Below are 19,696 nucleotides of genomic sequence, written 5' to 3'. Positions count from 1 at the left end.
TCTGATGGCTATCTCTCTGAATACAGAGTTAAATATATGAAAGAACCTAAAAATACAACCTAAAAATGACATAAAGTTACAAATTATTACAAATTGTTTCAAATACTACAAATGCCATAAAGTAAACTTCAGACACTACAGACATGGGGTTTTTCCTGCACAATTAAATCATTTACAAATAGATTCTTACCTATAAACATAACAAGGTCTTTGAATATCATCCAAACTAAGTGATGGATAAGCGAGATTTTCAACTGCTGCAGTGCCCACTTAGGCAAAATAAATTCTCCTTCCCTACCCCCTCAGAATCTTGTGAGGTTTTTTCTCCTTTCACAGTTTTTCCATTTCTCTCTAGACACTGTAAGGCATTATATCTAAAGTTTTATAAAGGGAAAGTCTCTCCAGATAGCAGGGAATTGCTTCTGCGAGAAGTGGCATTCACTACCCAACCCACTCTCTGTTAAATTGGCTCAGCAACCTTGTGAAATTTCACCTTAAAAGGACAATTAATCCTTTGACCCAATACAGCTGAGCCCTTAATCCATACCATATCACTTCAGGAACTCAACTACATTGAACTGTTCAATGAACTGTGATCTTAGTCTTTCTTCATTATAACTCCTTTTCAGTTAATTTACTGTGAAATATTTGGACAGATTGTTACAATTATCTACCTTCTACTATTGGGAGATTTTTCTGCTTCTCTATGAATGACTTCTTATATTCATAGTTATTTACACAGTAAATTTTACCTGTGCCTTTAAATTTCTTTTTTTTATATTCTGCCTATAATTGTAACAAAATCACTTGTTTTAATTTTTACACTGGTTTTAGTTTAAATGCTGAGAATGAATTATTGATTTAGTAAGCTATGTAAATTCAAGCTAAGTTCTAAACATCTGGACTCACATATTTGGGGCATTTTTGTTTAACACTGACCCTCAAGCAGCAGCAAGTAAAAGTAAATTTACTCCAGAATAAAATTAGTATATTCCTAGCAGTATCAGAAACCAAAACATTTTACTGGGACTAGAACAAAACAAAACAAAACAAAAAAAACCAAAAACCCAAAAAAAACCAAAAACCCCAAAAAGACCCCAAACCAAAACAAAAAATAACCCAAAAAAAAACCAACAAAAGAACAAGAACAACAACAAAAAAATCCACACTCATAAAAAAAACCAAAACCAAACAAACAAACCCACCAAAGTAAAAGAATAAATAATTTCATCATGTTTTAGCCCACATGTGGATCTCTTGCATTAATAATGCATGAATTTATTTATCACAACACTATTGAGAGTTCTGGCCATATCACCTCACTTGAATGAATGTGACAACTCCTGCATGTGTCTCAGCCTTGGAGGTTTCTTGCTTCACTTCATTTTCAGTGGTAGCCATAAGACAAGGGAGTATAAATAACAAAGTAGTATTCTTTACAGACACATCTCTGAGCTATTCTTGAATACTGAAAGACAAGTAACTTAGTTGTCCTGGCTCCTATTGTTTTAGGAAGAACTGTTGCTAAATCTTTTGATATGGGATAAGTCAGACCTGTTTAGTGAAGAACTACTGCCATCTACTTATCTTTTCTAATGTCACTTTACCATTTCTCATGTTATTTAGATCACATTAAGCTGCACTGCACTAAAGACATTAATGGGGAATTTCTTTTTTTTTTTACTTATATGATCTTGGCATGAAATTGTTATAGTAGGTAAGTCTGTATTAATCTTTTCTGTGGATAATGACCAGGCAGAGTGAGCAGTTCTAATAAATTCTATCAGTGAAGCAATGCTTTTGTACTATTAGGCATCTTGCTTCAGTGATTAGTGTCAAACCAGGTCTGTATTTCTCACTTCAATAAATAACTAAGGGAAAGACATAAGATAGAAACATAGAATAATTGATTATTTTCTCAGAGGAGAGAAGTAACCTTTGGAAAATTGAGAGGGTCTGTGTGGTTCTGCATACTTATTAATGAACAATCATTAATTGAATCACTAGAAATGAGAGTAAATATTATGTTCAAAAAGTAGCCTATGATACAAAGTATTCAAATTGGTCAAGACAAAGTATATTGATTTTTAACAAGTAAGAAAACAAATTAAATTTTTTCATGGTTTTTAAATCACTTTTAATGGTCATTGATAAGAAAGAGTTTGTTCTTATACCCAGAATGCATTCACTTTCAATAAAAGGCAATACAATCAGACCTTTACATTTCTGAACTTAGACTCAAGCTATCACTTCATTTTTCCGTTTCAAACTCTACCTTTTAGGATGCAATGCTGTGGCCCTGTGTACTAGGGAGTGCTTCAGTTGTTTAGAGCTAATGGCAGTGATGATAGGATTGAGTATTTATAGACCAACAAGGCAGAAATACTGGTGGGAGTCTATTATAGACAATTTATAACCTTTGGAAGAAGAGACAGACATCTTAGGAAGACTCCAAGTACCTTGTGAGGTCATGTAGGTAGAAAATTAGAAGGGGAAAACCCCTACTAGGACTTGATCTGGTTACTGCCATAAAATACAATAAAATGTTTCTATAAATACATTAGCAACAAAAGGAGGGCTAAGGAAAATCTCCATCCTTTACTGGATGCAGGGGGAAACACAGTGACAAAAAAAAAAGCTACTTAATGCCTTATTTACCTCAGTTTTAATAGCAGAACAAATTTCACTTTTCTAGCTACTTCTGCTAGACATGGCTTGACTTTCCCACAGCTTCAAAAAAAGCATGATGCAGAAGGATTGAGAAATTTAGACAAAGTGATGAAAAAAGAAGAAAAAATGACTGTGATAAATCAGTACCTAGCAAAGCAAAATGGTGACTAAATCACATAACTAAGGCAAACCATTTGTGAAATGTTGGGATGGAAGAAAAGAAGCTATCATGTACAGTGTATGTGTGTCACATTGGCTGGGTCAAAATGATTAATTGTAGGAATGCTGAAACTATGAGAATACAGAGACTGGGAGAAAACTCTTTCCCTAGCTGTATATTCTTCATTCATTCTCTTCTTTACTCCATTTGCTCTGCTGTCTCATGTCCGAGATGTATCAAGGCAGTAGAGAATCACCCATGGGCGAGGTCATGAGGAACATTTTAAGACCAGGCACAAAAACAAGCACAGGGGAATGAGTTTTCTGGTGAACCACACAATCTAGAGATAGTAAGAATGCTCTGTTTACTAAAAAGGTGTTCTGGTTTCACTCCTTCCCAAAGCAGCAGACAGTTAAATTTTATGACCTAGATGTGCATATTACTCTACTTGCAGTGACATTTATTTCCATCTGCTGTTTTATTATTCATTGCTTCAACTGTGTTATCATAAGTTGTTTGTGGACTATTAAGCAGGACAAAACTGGGTAAGAGAAGCACTATTACCTAGCATAGCTGGGTTTATGAGGAGGAAACAGTGTGATTTGGAGATTATATGCATGTTCAGATTCTAGTGTGCTGTTCTAAATTCTCACAGAAAAACAGTCATAGAGAAATTTCTTTATGGGTTTCAGAAGCTGGGGAGAAATCAATAAGTAGGAAATGACATCTGAAATGGCACATTCTCAAGACCTGCAATGTCTGCTGTACAGATCCTGAAGTGTATTCTAAAATCAAGTAATGCTGCCTTCCTGTGCAATCTGTGAATAATTTGTGATATACATTGAACCTCTTTATATATAAAGATCTTTTGGAGTAGAGAGAATTGTTTGTACTGAAGTACTTCAATATGTTTATTGCTGAAAACATAGCATGTGCAATAGCAACAAAACTGGGAGGTATCTCTAAATAAAATAGTAGAGTAGCTGTATAATGAATTTTATTTTGGTATCAATGTTCTTTTATTCTATTATTATTTTGAATTACAGTGTATATATTGTCAGAAATGGGCATTTCAAAGTACACTGTCAGTAGTACTAGCTTATCTTTCATAAAAGCCACTGGCAAATCCTTAACAATTTTTGTGGTAGCAGTACTATAACAACAGCTCTGAGATAAATCCTGTTTTCTGAACCACTCTCCCTTTTATTCCGTTTGTTAATAGTGCTTCTTTGCTTTCTCTTGGTTTATATTGAAGCACTCACTGATGAAATATAGCAACTTTATTTAGAAGTCTCTCAGTTAATTTGTCAGAGAAAATTATCCAGGAATCATAGCAGATAGGAATTAAAGCACTTGTTTTGTCCTTAGCTGTGCCTGAAGACAGAAATCAACTTGACAGATCTACAGGCAATCACTTCTTGAAGGTTTCCAAAGTGGAAAATCCAAACTTTATAGGCAATTTATTTCAGTTCTTTATTATCTTCACCCTTAGCGAGTTTCCAATAATATGTAGTAGAAAACTTCCTTGCTGAAAACTGAACTGTATAATTCTTGCCTGATCTTACCTCACTATGATGAATAGTTCCCTTCAATTTTCCTGCTGCCTTTTTTTTCTTCTCTTTATATTAGATAAACCCAATTGACTTAGCTTTTCCTTCTAGGAAGAACTCTAATAATTTCACTGAAATGTTTTCCCTTTTTAAGGTGTAGTCTATTGTTGCAGTATATTCTGTATCTCTGGCCAGGTTGGACAGAGGTTATATGTCTCATCATATGAAATTCACCTATCTCTAATTTTGAGGAATTGATTCTAAAATACTGTGCATACAATGGGTCTACCCATGCTCAAAGTAATCCTACACATTCTCAGTGACTGAATGGCACTGATAAAACTATAAAGTAAAATCCTTTCTCTTACATCAAAACTGAGACATCACATGGTTCAGTAAGAAATTCCAACAGTGGTTTACATTCCAATATATTGATGATTATCAACTTGATCTGCAGTTTACATGTACACTTCTGATTCTCATAGTTTAGAAGTGCAAATACTATCCATCTGACATCTATATTTCAGTATCTACATATAATTCTAAGTGTCCTACTATAAAATATGTAAAAAACAGAAGTAGAAGGGAATATTAAGCTCTGCATGCTGATAGGCTCCTCTTCTGTTACTACAGAAACCACAGTGCTCCTCAAAATAGGCAAGGTACTTCACCCTCCAGTCAGATAACATTTAAAATTTTGTTTTAGCTTTTTGCTAGTTGGATAATAAAAACTCAACTTTCAAACAAAATTAAGCTCATATGTGTTCCAAAGTATCTGAAATACAGAATAAATTTCCACGTATAACAACGACAACTTCTAAAAAGGGAAAAATGAATGGCATCTGAATGGTAAGGCTTTTAAAATTTAATTTACTGGTTCAAACTGGTTGGAGAAAAGATATTTTATTTCACAACAAACTCATAATTTTGGAATTTCTTCCTGATATATTTTTCATGTTTGTATCAATCCCTCTGTTTTAGAACAGGAACTTTTTGTACTTAGTCATTAAAATAACCCATCCCTAAGATATCTCCTCGAATTTGGGGCAAAATCTTGTAGAAATACCTGGTTGGAATTCTGGAGCTGAAATGTAAGTGTCCTCTGTCTTTGGATGGATCAAACTTCAAATTTCCTTCCACCATGGAAGAGGGATTCAGATACAATGTTGTTTGATATAATTCTAAACCATATAATCAACTTATCCAAAATACTTACCAGATGATACATAAAGTTCTTCAAAAACTCCTAAAAGAATACTGCATCCAATTAGAACCAATGGTTAATGAACTACACATTTATTCAATTTTAAGGGATTTAAAACATAATTATTTTAGTTATTGATTGCCAACAAAAAAGCAATTTATGCAATTTCTTTTCAAAATTAAGAGTTAGCTTTGACTGGGGAAGGCCATTTTACATCCTGAGTAAGAAGGAGATTTGATGTATTCTGGTTCATTTTTTTCATTAAAAGAAAGATGAAGAATATCCTAATGAGTCTAGTGGCAAGCAAGCAATATATGATTGCTCAGTCACGATGTATGAAGAACAGGATAAAGATAGATGTTTGCAGAGAATTACCAACATATATAAATCAATCTAAAACAAATGCACTCCTAATCACTGATAAAATATTTAAGATTCCCACATTCATTCAGCTCTTCTAAGCATTTATTTTCTAAGATAGCAGCAAGAGCTAATTAAAATGCTTTGGGTTTATTTTCTTCTTTTTGTTTTTGTACCAGTCCTGCAAACAGAGGTATCTACACCATTCTTACATGGCCCATCTTTTTCAAGTTTTACAAACATTTAGCAGCAAATACAGATTACAAAACTCTATTCTCACTGCTTTCTCCTCTTTATGACAGGTAAATTAAAAGCCCGAAACAGGTTCTTTAATGGCTTCTAAAGGGCTCTGTTTGATCATATCTGCTCCTAATCCTGTCTCTCAGTGGCAAAAGTACCTCTGCCTTCAGTAAGGGCAGCACTAGGTCAGACTTGAGCTCCTGGGCAAATTTCATTCTGTCACACCAAGCAAACTGGATGTAAGCAGCAGGCAGGCAGAGTGCTCCTGAATTTTATATAGGAAAATGGCCTGAGTTATTCTTATGTATGGGATGAGCCTTTTGGAGATAGAAAGAAACAAAAGAAAAATTTCATTAAAAGAGAATTTTTCCAAGGTTGGAATTTTGGATATTTTTGTTTATGTTTTATATTTAATCCACTCAGGATGAAATAAAATTGGTAGTTGCTAAAAATTCAACCAAAAATATACTCTAATTTATTGAGGCTATTCAAATTTGTGGACAAAATTCTCAAACTCATCCTGATACTGTAACCTCAGATATCTGGTCTCACAATATACTTGTTATTCAGTCACACCCTAAAATACAAACCTTACTCTGGACTGCACAGCCTTTTGATTTATTTTAGACACAGAAAACTGCTCATGCTGTAGTTTAGCCCTTGCCTTTACAGCCAACTTCAATCTACAAAGCCTTACTACCAACCAGTCAAGGGGTGAAGTTGATTGAAATTCCATGCAGCCACCACTAGTGAGAAACAGCAAGTGGAGGAAAAAAGCTGATCAGTAAGAAATATTGAAACATTTCAAGGAGAACTGTTTTGCTAGAAATGACACCACAGATGTGAGCACACTATTAAAAAAACAAGGCTATCAATTGATAAAGATGGTTTTGCCTTTTGGAGAGTTGCTGGTTTTTCACTACATCATTTCATGCCTGAGGAAAAATCAGAGTGAAAGAAATTGCAAAGACACTAATTAAATATTGTCAAGCCTTAGACAGAAAATTTTTAAAAGCTAACTCAGGACACAACTAGCATAATGCAGACAAAAACCAAGGGATTAGAATTCCTTAAGATGAAGAATGTCAAAGACAACAATAAAATAATACAACAAAAATCAACAAAAAACCCCAATAAAAATCAGCCAGATGTAGAACTTAAGAGAACGGGAGTTGGATATTTACACTTACCTTATATCAAACATTTAATATTCAACAGTTTAAAGTATATTTATAATAGATAAAAGCACCTTTTCTGGTGCTAAAAGAAATTCTTAGGATTGTTGAAATTATTTAGTCCTCAACCCTAGCATTTATAAGTAATCTAAGCATGCTTACAGTTTATAAAATATGCTCCAGTATGTTTTTTTTCCTAAAGTAATATACAATTGAGCAGGAAGGAAATAAGCATTATGTAAACCAAAGCTAAAGATTATAACTTATGGGCAAGAAAAGGTTTGTTTTGATAAATTTTTGAAAGGCAGTAGAAGCAGCAGGAATATGTGAGCCTTCAAATTCCAATTGCTATAGCAACTGGTGGTATTTTTAGCCATCATAACAACTTAAACAATTGTAGAGAATATCAGTGCTTCTCTCTCCAAATATCAGTGCTGATCTTTCCCTGTTTTTCCAAATAGAAGCCCGTAAGTTGCTACAGCACAGGAAATTCTAAAAAGCGTTTTCCACATATGAAATAACTTGCATGACATTTTGCCAGCTTTGCCTCACCTTGCAGGGAAAACACGAAAAAAAGAGGCTCTAATCATTTGGCCTATAAATACAGTTATAGAAGAATTAGGATTGAGTCTTAGAACATTATGGAATTCACTCCTTTTTGAACCAGTTAGGCATTTCATTTTTTTTTCTCCTTCTGTAGGTATTGGTAGTCACAAATTTTACAATTACATGTCCTTTTAGGACACACATGACTCATTCCCTATAGTTTCTTCCCTACTATACAGCTCACAATAATTTTCTAAGTCCAAATTTCTTTTACACAAAAAAGTCACTTAAAAGAAGGCAATTCAAATCATAAACCAAAATTCCCCAATTATTTTCTTGCTATAGGTCACACAGGGGACACTCTTCATTCTTTATAGAAAACTTTATGAAGGACAAGATGTCTTTTAGACTTTTTCCCACTTCCTTCTTATTTCTAGTCCTTCCAATTGGGCTGATTATGGTGAAATCCTGATTCCAAACACCTGCAGAGTAGAGCAAAATAGTTGCTTATAACAGTTTATTACTTCTACATATATAAAATGTATGTTAAGTTATGGCTTTTGATTAAGGGTACAATTCATCTGTCCTTAACCAGATGCACACAGCCCTGAAGTCACAGCCATGACAGCATAAGAGTAGAATTCAACCAGTCTTGATGCCATAAAAATACCAGAAATGCACCATAATGATGTAGAACCTACAATTTCTCTCTTCCATAAATCCCAACTAATACCCAAGGCAATCATCATGAGCAGAGTATGATTATACACTACTTAAACCTTACCAAAGCTTAAAAGAAAAGGGAACAAAAGTTAGGTGCTGCTTTACCAGTTACTTTTTCCTTTAAACATAAACACACACTTAACCAAAATAACACCCTCTGAAACACAGCTAGGCTGCCCTAGCTGAATTCCAAGAACACAAAGGACAGAGCTGAAGGGTACTCAGGACATGCAGGGGCTTGATGCAAGAACATTTTTTTTAGTGGAAATAACAAGAACCAATACGTGTGTCTTGCCTAACTTTATGTTGGCCTGTAATACTTCTGCAGATGATGCCACAAAAAGCAAAGTGTATTATAAGACTTGCATATATTCACTATGACCACAGAAAATTACAAGGTAAAACTGTGTACAAAATAGGATTTCTTTTCTTATGTATGCATGTATGTATTTTATTATTTAAGATCTAAAATGGTATTGACCTAAAAAACAATATATAATTTACATCCAATTTTAAAAACTGCCATAGATCTTTTTCTTCTGAAATAATCTGAATAAATCATAGAGGCTTTTGTCTCCAATTAAAATGAGCTATAAAACACTCTCGGGATATCTATTAACAAAATTCCAGGACAAACCAAAGGCAACAAAGGGTGACTATACTTTGAATGCCATACATGTGCCCTCACAGTTCTAAATTAATTTTATTTTTAAGCCTTCTCAGTAAGCAAAGCCCAGCTCAATTATGCAGATAATGCATAACCCAGACTGAGGTTATGCATTAGCCTCCTGTTGCATGTGGTCATATTACCCTAAGAGACACTGTGAATAGGAGTTTAGAGTCTTTGGTATCTAGCAGTTTATTTTTATATGGGTGCCTGGACTGCAACCCAGCCTGAAGCCAGCAATTTCTTGCAGTATCTGGTCAGCAGCCAAAGTGAATTCTCATCACCCACAGCCAATAACCCATCATGCCTAAATTGCCTTGGTCTCACAGTGCTGCCAAGCACAGCAGTCTGCTCTGTTTCTGTTGCAGAACACCAGGAGCAAACCCCACCAAAGAGAGCCAGATTATCCACATGTGCAAGATCCATCCCTGGGCTGGGACTCCAATCCTTGGCTGGTCAAGCCCTTTGCTGCAGGAGGTCACCAGGCCCAACATCTTTCACCTTTAAGCAAAAGCTGCATTTGCCTTTCAAATGCATGGCAAATGTAGGTCTGCTATTATTTTTTGCCAAAACAAAACTGTGTTTCCTGACTTTTCACATAGATTAGACTGAACTTTTTTAAAAAGCTATTTTTGACACAAGAGTATACAGCAAAAAGAGGCTATTGAGAAATATATTCAAAAACCCAGTCAGCCAAACTAATCTGTGAAGCTCAGTGAACAACATCATGCAATAATTATTTACCAAACTTAAAATGAATTCACTTCGTCCCTGGATGAATCTCCTGTGTTTAATTTTTTAAACAAAATGCTCTTCAAGTTTTATCTTTAGGAAACAATATCTAAATTTTGAACAACAGCTTAGGGTTTTTTTTTTTGTTTTGCCTCCTGCACTGAGCACACTCCATCTTCTTCACAATAAGTACTGCTTCTTGGATGAATCCTCACATTTGGAAGCAAACTAACCCAGATGGATCTGTCTACATGAATAAGGTAGGTTTGGCAGGAAGATACTTGCACATAGTGGTAAATCAGTGAGGGAAGACACCACATCATCAAATGTGGTCCAATAAGCCAAAAAATAATCTGACCTGAGATTTTATAGTAAAATAGCCATACATACAAATATACTTATTTTCAGCAAAATTTTTTTAAAATGTATCTGTTCACAAATTGCATCATAAATCAGTCTAATTTTAACAGTTTTGTTGTCATAAAACAAGGAACAGTACAAAACAGTACAAAATTCTATAATTATTTGTTCCTGAGTTTTGGGGAGGCTGCTGACTTTTTTTCTTTTGTTAATATCTAAAGACCTTTTTGAAGTCATCAGGTAAATAGAGAGCAGGAGTATCATATGATTTAGGCAAGAAGTCAGAACTACCAAGCATAATAAGGATGGCAAATAGTCAATATTTAATTTGCACAGCAAGTTGTTTGCGGTCACATTTATGTGAAGAAAGAAAATTCTTTCCCAAAAATATATATTCAGTAGATTTTTACTGTAAGGGCATCAGAGAGAGCAGTAATTCACATTTTTAGAGAAAAAATATTTCTGAACCACAAATTTATTGAATTTTCTATTTGTCAAAAGATCTACCCATATTACTTTTGTTTGGTTTGTGGCTTTCCTTTTTTTAAGTAGCACAACTGCTTTCACAGACCAGAAACCTTATATTCCAGTTTGTGCCCAAATAAGGTAACTTCAAAATCTAAATCAAAGGCCAGTATCAATGGTTTTATGACAGAGGACAAATAACAGTTCATGTCAATACTACCTTGAAAAAGAGATGGTTTTTAAAATCCTCAAGTCAGGACCTGGGTTCTAGCTTCAGGCATTTCTCCTTTTCCATATGTTTGGAAACTGTATTTATACAGTTTATAGAGATAAGCATGTTAAATAGATGCCAATCACAGAGAATCAAAGATGAAACACTACAATGATTTGCATGTGTCTTAGATTGCCCCTAGTAAGTCTGACAGTGGGTTGTGAGACCTGATGCTCCCAGTCAGAGCATCTCCATTTTTTCCAGAGGGAGTTGATTTGAGAGAAATATAAGCCATTCCAGGCAAATATAAAATGCATCTCTTCAAGGAAACATAGCATCATAGCACAAAACATTCTGCTTTTATGTCTTATCTTTTTAGCTCAGTCATATTTAAAGATCTCTTCAAGACAGATTAGAAAAACAGATATAGCAAAAAGGATTTTAAACCCAAGAAAACAATCATTAGCATTAAAAAGAAGAAAAAATTATAAATGTAAATGTTTCAAAACAAAACTCTATGAATAAACAAAATCCCATATTTCCATGATTGCCCCACTTTTGTTTTTTTTAAGAGAACACATAAAATTCTGTCTGTTACAGAAAAAAAAATTCACAGCTGATTGCCAAACTGGCATTTATCAGAACAGCATGAATCAAAGCAGCTTGTTTTGCCTTGCTTTCACTAAATTTTGGTTAAGAGTTTATTTTTTTCTTAGTTGTCATGGGAATATATACAGAACAAATTAAAGCAGATAAAGAACTTCTGATAAAAAAAATTAAGTTGTTCCTAATCGGGCTGTGCTAATGAATGCTTTCTGAGGTACTTCGGAGACTGTGATATTCATATATCATTTGATATTAATTTGAAAGTGCATTGTATGACACTAAAGCTTTATCCAGTCAATTGTCAAGCTACTATGGAAATGTTTATTAGTTTTCCCAGAATTCAACAAGGTATTTTACATTTTAGCATTTTTCAGCATTTGCAATGACAGTAAAAGAGAAAAAAGAGAGAAAGAGGGGCAAAAAGAAATGGAGGAAGACTAGGAGGAAGAAAGAAGCATAAGCTCACTGTTTCTATTTATAGATCTTAGCATCTTTGTATTTTAATAATATTCCTTTCTCTGCTACAATCCCTACAAAAGAATGGCAGTAAAAGCTTGAAGTCACCCCATCTTTGGCAGTTCTAGATGTATTTCAGTAGTATTCACTGGTGGGATTACCTAACACCTTTCACATGGTATGATAAACTGGATGCTGGTATTTAAGGGAATATTCTGGAAAATGTCACAGCTTGGAGCAGGCACAAGGATGTCATGGCATGGCCTACATGGTGTGGGATAGCAAGGGACTGAGTTGCTTCCAGATGTGAACTGTCCCAGCTGAATGGCAACTTCAGGCTCTTAATTCTGGCACATGGCATGTGACACGCATGAGGTGGATATAGTAATAGCAGATATGTCCTGAAGGGCACTGCCCAAGGAATGAGCAGATGGAAACAAGGCAATCCTTGTTGGGTCCCTTAAGATCAGTACAGCCAGTGGGGCCAGGTCTCTCATTCCAATTCAGCACACAGCAGCTTGAAGCTGGGATTGATGGTTGGTATTTTGAGCGGCTCATTAGGCAGATGAGCAGTGGAAGTTCCTACACTGCTAATGTGGCATTTCACTGGTCAGCAGGCCCTGATTGGTAAGCAGCACCCTAACAAGTTCCACTCCACCAGAGCACCAGAGCACTTGAAATCAGACAGCAAAGCAACTTCAGTTGAAAATGTCAGATTCCAGAACTAAAGCAAATGCAGTGTTAATCAAACCCTAAATATCAACATTCTAACTAAAGTTGGGGGTGGGAATAACCATGTTCTTTTCAAGCTATTCAAAACATTGGTACTGATTGCAGTTTCATTTTTATATGCATAAAACTACATCCAATGTACTTAATTTCAAACCACTCATTACATCAGTAAAAAACAACCTATTCTCAGTATAAAAATCCTCTCTTATTACTGAATATGTACATGTGAAAATGGATAGGAATCTGTTAAAACGTTAATCTATTAAATCATATGTAACATTATTCAAAACTCACTAAATCAGTTTTGGATCAAACACAAGTTTTCTTATTGTTTTAGAGTGAAACAGTTTCTGGAATTGAAACATGCAAGCCATGTCTGAAAGATTATTATTAACTTTCTATTTTTTTATCAAATAAAGAAAAAAACCCAGCACCCTGCTGGTCACGGAAGACAGTAGATACAAGGGTCTCTCCAGGTGGGTATTATCACGTAGGGGAATGAGTGGATAATTATGGAACTGGTAAGAGTCATAATTACAGGATGCTAATAGTTGGCATTTTAATTATTTGTATTTAATTGAGAAGACAGTTGGAATTTGGAGTTGCATAAGTACATCAGTGGCATAGATACTTTTAATTATACACTCATCACACATCTTTCCATCAGGGATTGTGCTCACAGGTACCATCCAAAGCATTTCAGAGTGCAAGGAGGATACAGCTGGAGACACTTGGAACTTAGCTCTAAGGAGATGTTGTCATCACTGATCCAAAGTTTGGTTTATGCTTTTAACACTTTTAAGATTCACAGAATCAGTTCACTTGGAAAAGACCTCTGAGATCATCAAGTCCAAACTATGACTGAACACTACCCTGTCAACTAGACCATGGCACTGAGTGCCACATCCCATGTTTTGCTAAACACCTCCAGGAACTGTGACTCCAGCACCTCCCTGGGAAGCCAATATCTAATCACCCTTTTCTTGAAGAAATTCTTCCTAATTTCCAATTTAGATGCCCTCTTGGTGCAGCTTTAGATTATGTCCTCTTGTCCTGCTGCTGGTTCGCCTGGGACAAGAGACTGACCCCCACCTGGCTACAGCCTCCTTTCAGGCAGCTGTACAGTGATAAGGTCACCCGAGCCTCCTTTCCTCCAGGCTAAACAACTCCAGCTCCCCCAGCTGCTCCTCAGAGGCCTTGTGCTCCAGAGCCTTCACCAGCTCCATTGCCCTTCTCTGGGGCAGCGCCCAGAGAAGATGCTCACTCCAGCACCTCCATGTCCTTCCTGGAATGAAGGGCCCAGAATTGGACACAGGATTTGAGGTGTGGCCTCACCAGTGCCAAGTACAGAGGGACAATCCCTGCCCTGGTCCTGCTGGCCACACCATTGCTGATCCAGGCCAGGTGCCACTGATCTTCCTGGCCACCTGGACACACGCTGGCTCACGTTCAGCCATCTGTCAACCATCAGCCCCGGGTTCTTTTCCACTGGGCAGCTTTCCAGACACCCTTCCTCCTACCTGTAGTGCTGCATAAGGTTGTTGTGAAGAGATACAAAATTCACTAAAAAATTTTGTCTGCTAAAAAAATTTTGATTAACGTGAACTAACCACAAGAAAGGATTTTTGGAACCTCAACTGTGAAAAGGATCTAACTTTGTGCTATGGTACATCTACGTTAAAATACAAGTCTCTATATAAATTAGTAAATTCTAGTTTCAATTTCATTTGCAAATGGAAAATGTGTGACCATTGGTAATTTTACATCCTGATATTCCTCTCCAAAGAGAAAACTTTCTCTTAAATATTTAAAGCTCAATATCAAATATTATTTTTGTACACAAAAAGACAAGGCTGCTCTGCCCTGAGAAATGTCCAAAGACACTTTCAAGTTACTCTTATTTGCTTTTCAAATAATTATTCAAATAATATAGCTAAATAATCCCTTCAACTTCTTTTTAAGTTTGTCTAATAACAATTTTTAAAGTTGTGCTGTCTATTTAACTTAAAATACTACATTGAATTTTGAAAAAGGCTTATTTTTTTTTTCCTTTAGTCTACACAAGCCAGAGTAAAAATTTGCACTTGGCTTTTAAGATCCTTCAAATCACTTTTGAACACATTCTGACAGATTTCTGTGCCAGATGGATGTGGATCAAAAATGTATAAACATATGGCAGGAATGGTAACCAATATGCTCCTAGAAGTGTATAATGATTCATTTCAAAACACGTATCCCAGGGTTATTAATAGTCTCGCTTTGTAAGTTTCATATTTTTGAAAGGTTGAGGATTAGAATAGCATAGTTTATATCAGTTTTCTCCAATGAAGTACCAGCTCAGCAGAGCCTAACTGATAAGTGCCCAGAATGATTGCACTGCTTAGTTATAGGCTTTTAGGCAGCAAAAGGCAGTGAAATCACCCTGCATCAGCACATGTTCTGTCATCCTCAAGCAACTGGCATGCTTTATTCCATCCACCCTGTTTCACTGTCAGCCAGTGACGTCAATAAACAACGAGAAATAAAGGGCTTTGGTTTGCTTTAATTTACATGTGTGCAAATAATGACGTGTTTCATGTGAGTCAATAAATACATTGGCTAGACTAGCAGTAAATGAAATCAGGAGGCTGTGCCCTCATACTGCTCTTGGAATCCTTCAGATACAATATTAGACAGTGAGGTAAAGATCTTTTATCAGCTCTTTCTCTCAGCACTTGTGAGACCCTCTTTAGTTCTTTAGTGATTTTCCCTCTGTATTTATTAGTACACATACTGGTTCTATAACCCCTTACTTCTGGGAAAAAAGAGCAATTAAAAAAAACCCAACAAATAAACAAAAAAAAAAAACACAAAAAAAACCCACCAAACAAGAAAACAACAAATAAAAAGGAACAAACAGGATAAGAGGGGAATTGGCATCAGAATGTTTTGGAAGCCAGTTTTACACCCTCCATCTCCCTGGCTCCTTTGTGATGATTCATCAAGCAGCAAGTCTCAGATTTTTAAAAGGCATTCAGTACCTACAGATAAAAATGTCATTAAGGACAAGGTGTCACAAAAACATTCGGCTCAAGTGCACTAGTACATGATAGACTTGGCTTCTCAAGCCTTATGCTACTTAAGACCAGATTATCCAAAGAAGCTGAGATGTAGCCATGCTCTACACTTAATACTTGTCTTTCAAAGTCCTCTGAGATTGTAATGACTTATAACTAATTGTTTTGAACTAAATAATTGCATTTATTTCTCAGAAATTCTGATTTAAAAACAGAAAAACAATATGTCAACACATCATGACATTTCCTTTCGTCACTCAACTCCCTATTCAGAGGCTCAACAGAGCAACTCAACTGGGCACTATCTAATTTATCTTCATCAGAGAATGGGAAAAGTCCATTCATCCTCCTTGTATAAGTTTTTTCTCCAAAACCCTCTTCTACATGTTCTTCCAAGCATTGGGAATTTCTTTCTGTATTTTACTTTGCTAACAGCCTATGTTTTAGATTTAGTACTTACAGCTAACCCTAGGAAAATGAACCATTTTAATTAGCTCAAAATAAAAGCTGTTTTCATTTTGCCATTTTATTTCTTCATGATTTGTCCCTTATTGGGGTCCTACAAGCAAATGTCTAAATGTCACTGTTTAGCACCAATCAGATAAAACTGAGGATAAATGACAAAAATTCAAACCAGCATAGCAAAGTTGTATCTCTGGAATTTCAGCAGTGCCTTGGCATCCAACACCCATGTTTTCAACTTTAATGGCTCTACTGCTGTGGCTACTCATGCCCTAAGTGCTGGAGAGCTACAAAGGCTGACAGGCTCACACATTACTCTCTGCTACTTGATAACATATTTACAGATGGATATCTGATTAGCATATCCAAGCCCTCTTTAGTTTAAAGAGTTCAGTACAAGCAGCTCTGAAGAAGGGTGAGCATTTTAGGCATCCAGGGAGATGAATGAGCTTTTGAAGAGCAGGTGAAAATTCATGCCACTGTAGTTTCACTAAATTTGAAGCAAGCAATCAACACCTCCTAGATATGGCACTGATTAACTCAGTACATCAATATCTGCAGCTGGAGCTAGAAGGTTCGCAATGTTCCTGGTGAAAAACCAAGAGAGATTAAAAATAAAATCTGATACACTCTTTTTCGTTCCATTTTCCATCCTCAAAAAAATCACTTCCCTCTGAAGTGCTAATGTGGTAAATCGGCATTTACCTACGCATTTCAGCACTTGCATGCAAAACAGTGTAATTAGTCTGTTGAACTGCTCTGTCATAGTACTGTCTCAGAAGTAAAATGAGCTGTGAAGAGCTGGAGAGCTAAATCTTTACTCTGCTGAACCACGGTACCCCAGAGATAGGCAGGTTTCCTCACAGCACTGTACATTTGTAAACAGTAAATTTACATACTATGTTTTTTCTACAGTTTTGCTGTAATTGCAAACTTTATCCTTTGATGTTTCTTGGCTCCTACTACTTTTTTCCTTTTTTTTAGAAAAGACATTTTAGGCTGTGATTTTGCAAGTTTTTTTGACACAAATTCCTCCTTTGAAAAAGCAATTCACTCAGGGATAGAGTGAATGGAACATAACTAAGCTAAATATGGTTCTGGTACATCACATTAAATGGTACCCTTCTGACTCTGGGTATTAATAATGCTTATGGGGAAACCATCTTCAGCTCCTGTAACCACCTAACTGTAAAAATGATGTGACAACATGAGTATATTTTGGTTTGTTTCTTATTTCCTACCAAGTGACTATGAATGTGATTAACCTTTTAAAGTTTTTATTTCAAACTACAAATGTTAGTAAGGGTAAATAACTGAAGTTAACTTTCATTATCATTAGAGAAACAAAGTTTCTGAGTGTACTGAGTTATGTTTCATTCAAAGTTAATTATGTTACTCAAAATTTCTCTAATTTGACAAGTTTACAACATCCTGTATGTGCTACAGATGTTCCTTTTGAATTCATAAGTCAAATGTAAGAGTTTAGATAGCTATACTATGAATAAACTATTCTGCTTTCTCAAGTCATGTGAGTTTGACTTGAGCTTTCTCAAGTCAAGCTCGCATGACATGAGAAAGCAAGATAGTTTATTCATGCAATTACTACTACATTAAGCAGAATTTACATGCACAGGGAACTGTCACCCAATGGAAAAGATGTAGTTGTTGAAAACTCTGTGTAAAGAAATGTAAATATTTTCAAATAGAATTTGGCAAAAGATGACCATTACTTGGTAATTCAACCCATGAAAAAGATACTTGAGGTCATGTAATTTTTCCATGTCATGAAATTTACCACTACTTATCAAGCTTTAGTTTGACAGTTTGTAATGTTCTATGTGCTCTAGGCAAAAAACGTATTCCACAGCTTAGTACTATCAGTCTTCACTCTTTTACAATCATGACAGAAATAAATAAAAAATATTAAAACATATCTCTCTAGTAGAATAGGATAGAATGGATAAAGTGTCATCTTGTACATCTTTTCCTGAGATGCCTGTGTTGATGTTGATTCTAACTCATGCTGGGAAATAGAAAACTGGGCCAGTAAGAAGGACTGTAGACATAAATGTAACTCAGTTTTTTAGATAAATTAATTTTTTTTTTTTTACTTATTGACCATATGCGTAGGGTGGTGTTAAAACTGGAGAAGTTTCTCAGATAGAATATTAGCCTGTAATCCTTTTCGATCTTTCAACCAGTCCTTCAAATCAGAAGCCTAGACCTTAAGCTCCATGTAACTATGTCTGCATTACAGAAAAGTTATTGAAAAATATTTTTCAACTTCTATAAAAGAAGACACTGAATTTCAATGTATGTGTACAATTTTCTGTATATATTTAATATCTTGAACCACATAATTTACACACTGTGTTCAATCATGTTTGTGCCATATAAAGCCAAAGCATATTATTTTCAGAAGCTATATTAAAACAGTGTTAAACTAAATTTAATATTTGCAAACCATGAATGACTAAACTGAAACACATTGAAAAACTGTCTCAATTAACATAGGGAAAATGGGCCTTCTCATGACTCGGGCCATAAAATCAACACTTACTGATTTGACACATCTATAGGCATAACACTGATAGTACAGCACACAGGATTAAAAGCATAAATACATTTTCTTGCACATCATCCTGCCAACTTATGCAACAGTAATGTAGATAGACCCCAATAATATACCAGAACTTGCAACACTTCTGTCCACACTGGAGACCCAAAACCCAGGGATGAAGCAGAACTCTATTTTTCAGCAGGCCTGAAAAATAGACTCTGATTTATACTGGGAGAGCAGCTGGTAATAGCCATCTTTTCATTACATAAGAATTGTGGTATTTTTTTCTATTTGCTTATGATCTTCCTGCAGAACCAAAATGCTAATATGAGAGTATTAGTTCCAAATAAACAACAGAGAGAACATTATTACATATTTTCTGCCTAATTTTCAGGGCACTTAAGTTTCCATTGACTTTCATGCCATAGTGATCATTTGCCTATCCATAAATTCATTGCTACACTATTATTTTTAAAATGCAAAATTACATATATTATTAAGTAATAATAATTATTTTTTGTAACCTTTATAACCTCCATGTAACTTATACGAGCTTTTTTCTTTTTTTGCTTGTGCCAACAGTATTACCTGTGGTCTTCAGCATGCAGCCCATATGTTCCTCCTCTATTGTGCAGGGTTATTCTTCAAGTAGGTTCTCAAAGCAGATGTTCAAATATTCTGTAACGTTCCCACAGAGACCTCAGATTGAATTGCTGCCCTCCATTTGATCCCACTAAGGGAAAACCCTGCTTCACAGACCG

The 19,696-nt window shown here is 35.4% G+C and overlaps 1 long non-coding RNA gene across 1 annotated transcript in view; it reads right to left on the bottom strand.

Moving 5' to 3' along the window:
* The window catches only part of LOC102060436 (uncharacterized), a 177,503-nt gene that overhangs the window by 108,328 nt on the left and 49,479 nt on the right, over nucleotides 1-19,696 (bottom strand). The window lies entirely within an intron of this gene.

The sequence above is a fragment of the Zonotrichia albicollis genome, chromosome 5 (genome assembly GCF_047830755.1).
Source record: "Zonotrichia albicollis isolate bZonAlb1 chromosome 5, bZonAlb1.hap1, whole genome shotgun sequence".
In the NCBI taxonomy this organism is placed as follows: domain Eukaryota; kingdom Metazoa; phylum Chordata; class Aves; order Passeriformes; family Passerellidae; genus Zonotrichia; species Zonotrichia albicollis.
The sequence above is the reverse complement of the archived record's forward strand: the minus strand, read 5'-3'. Positions and strand labels throughout refer to the sequence as shown.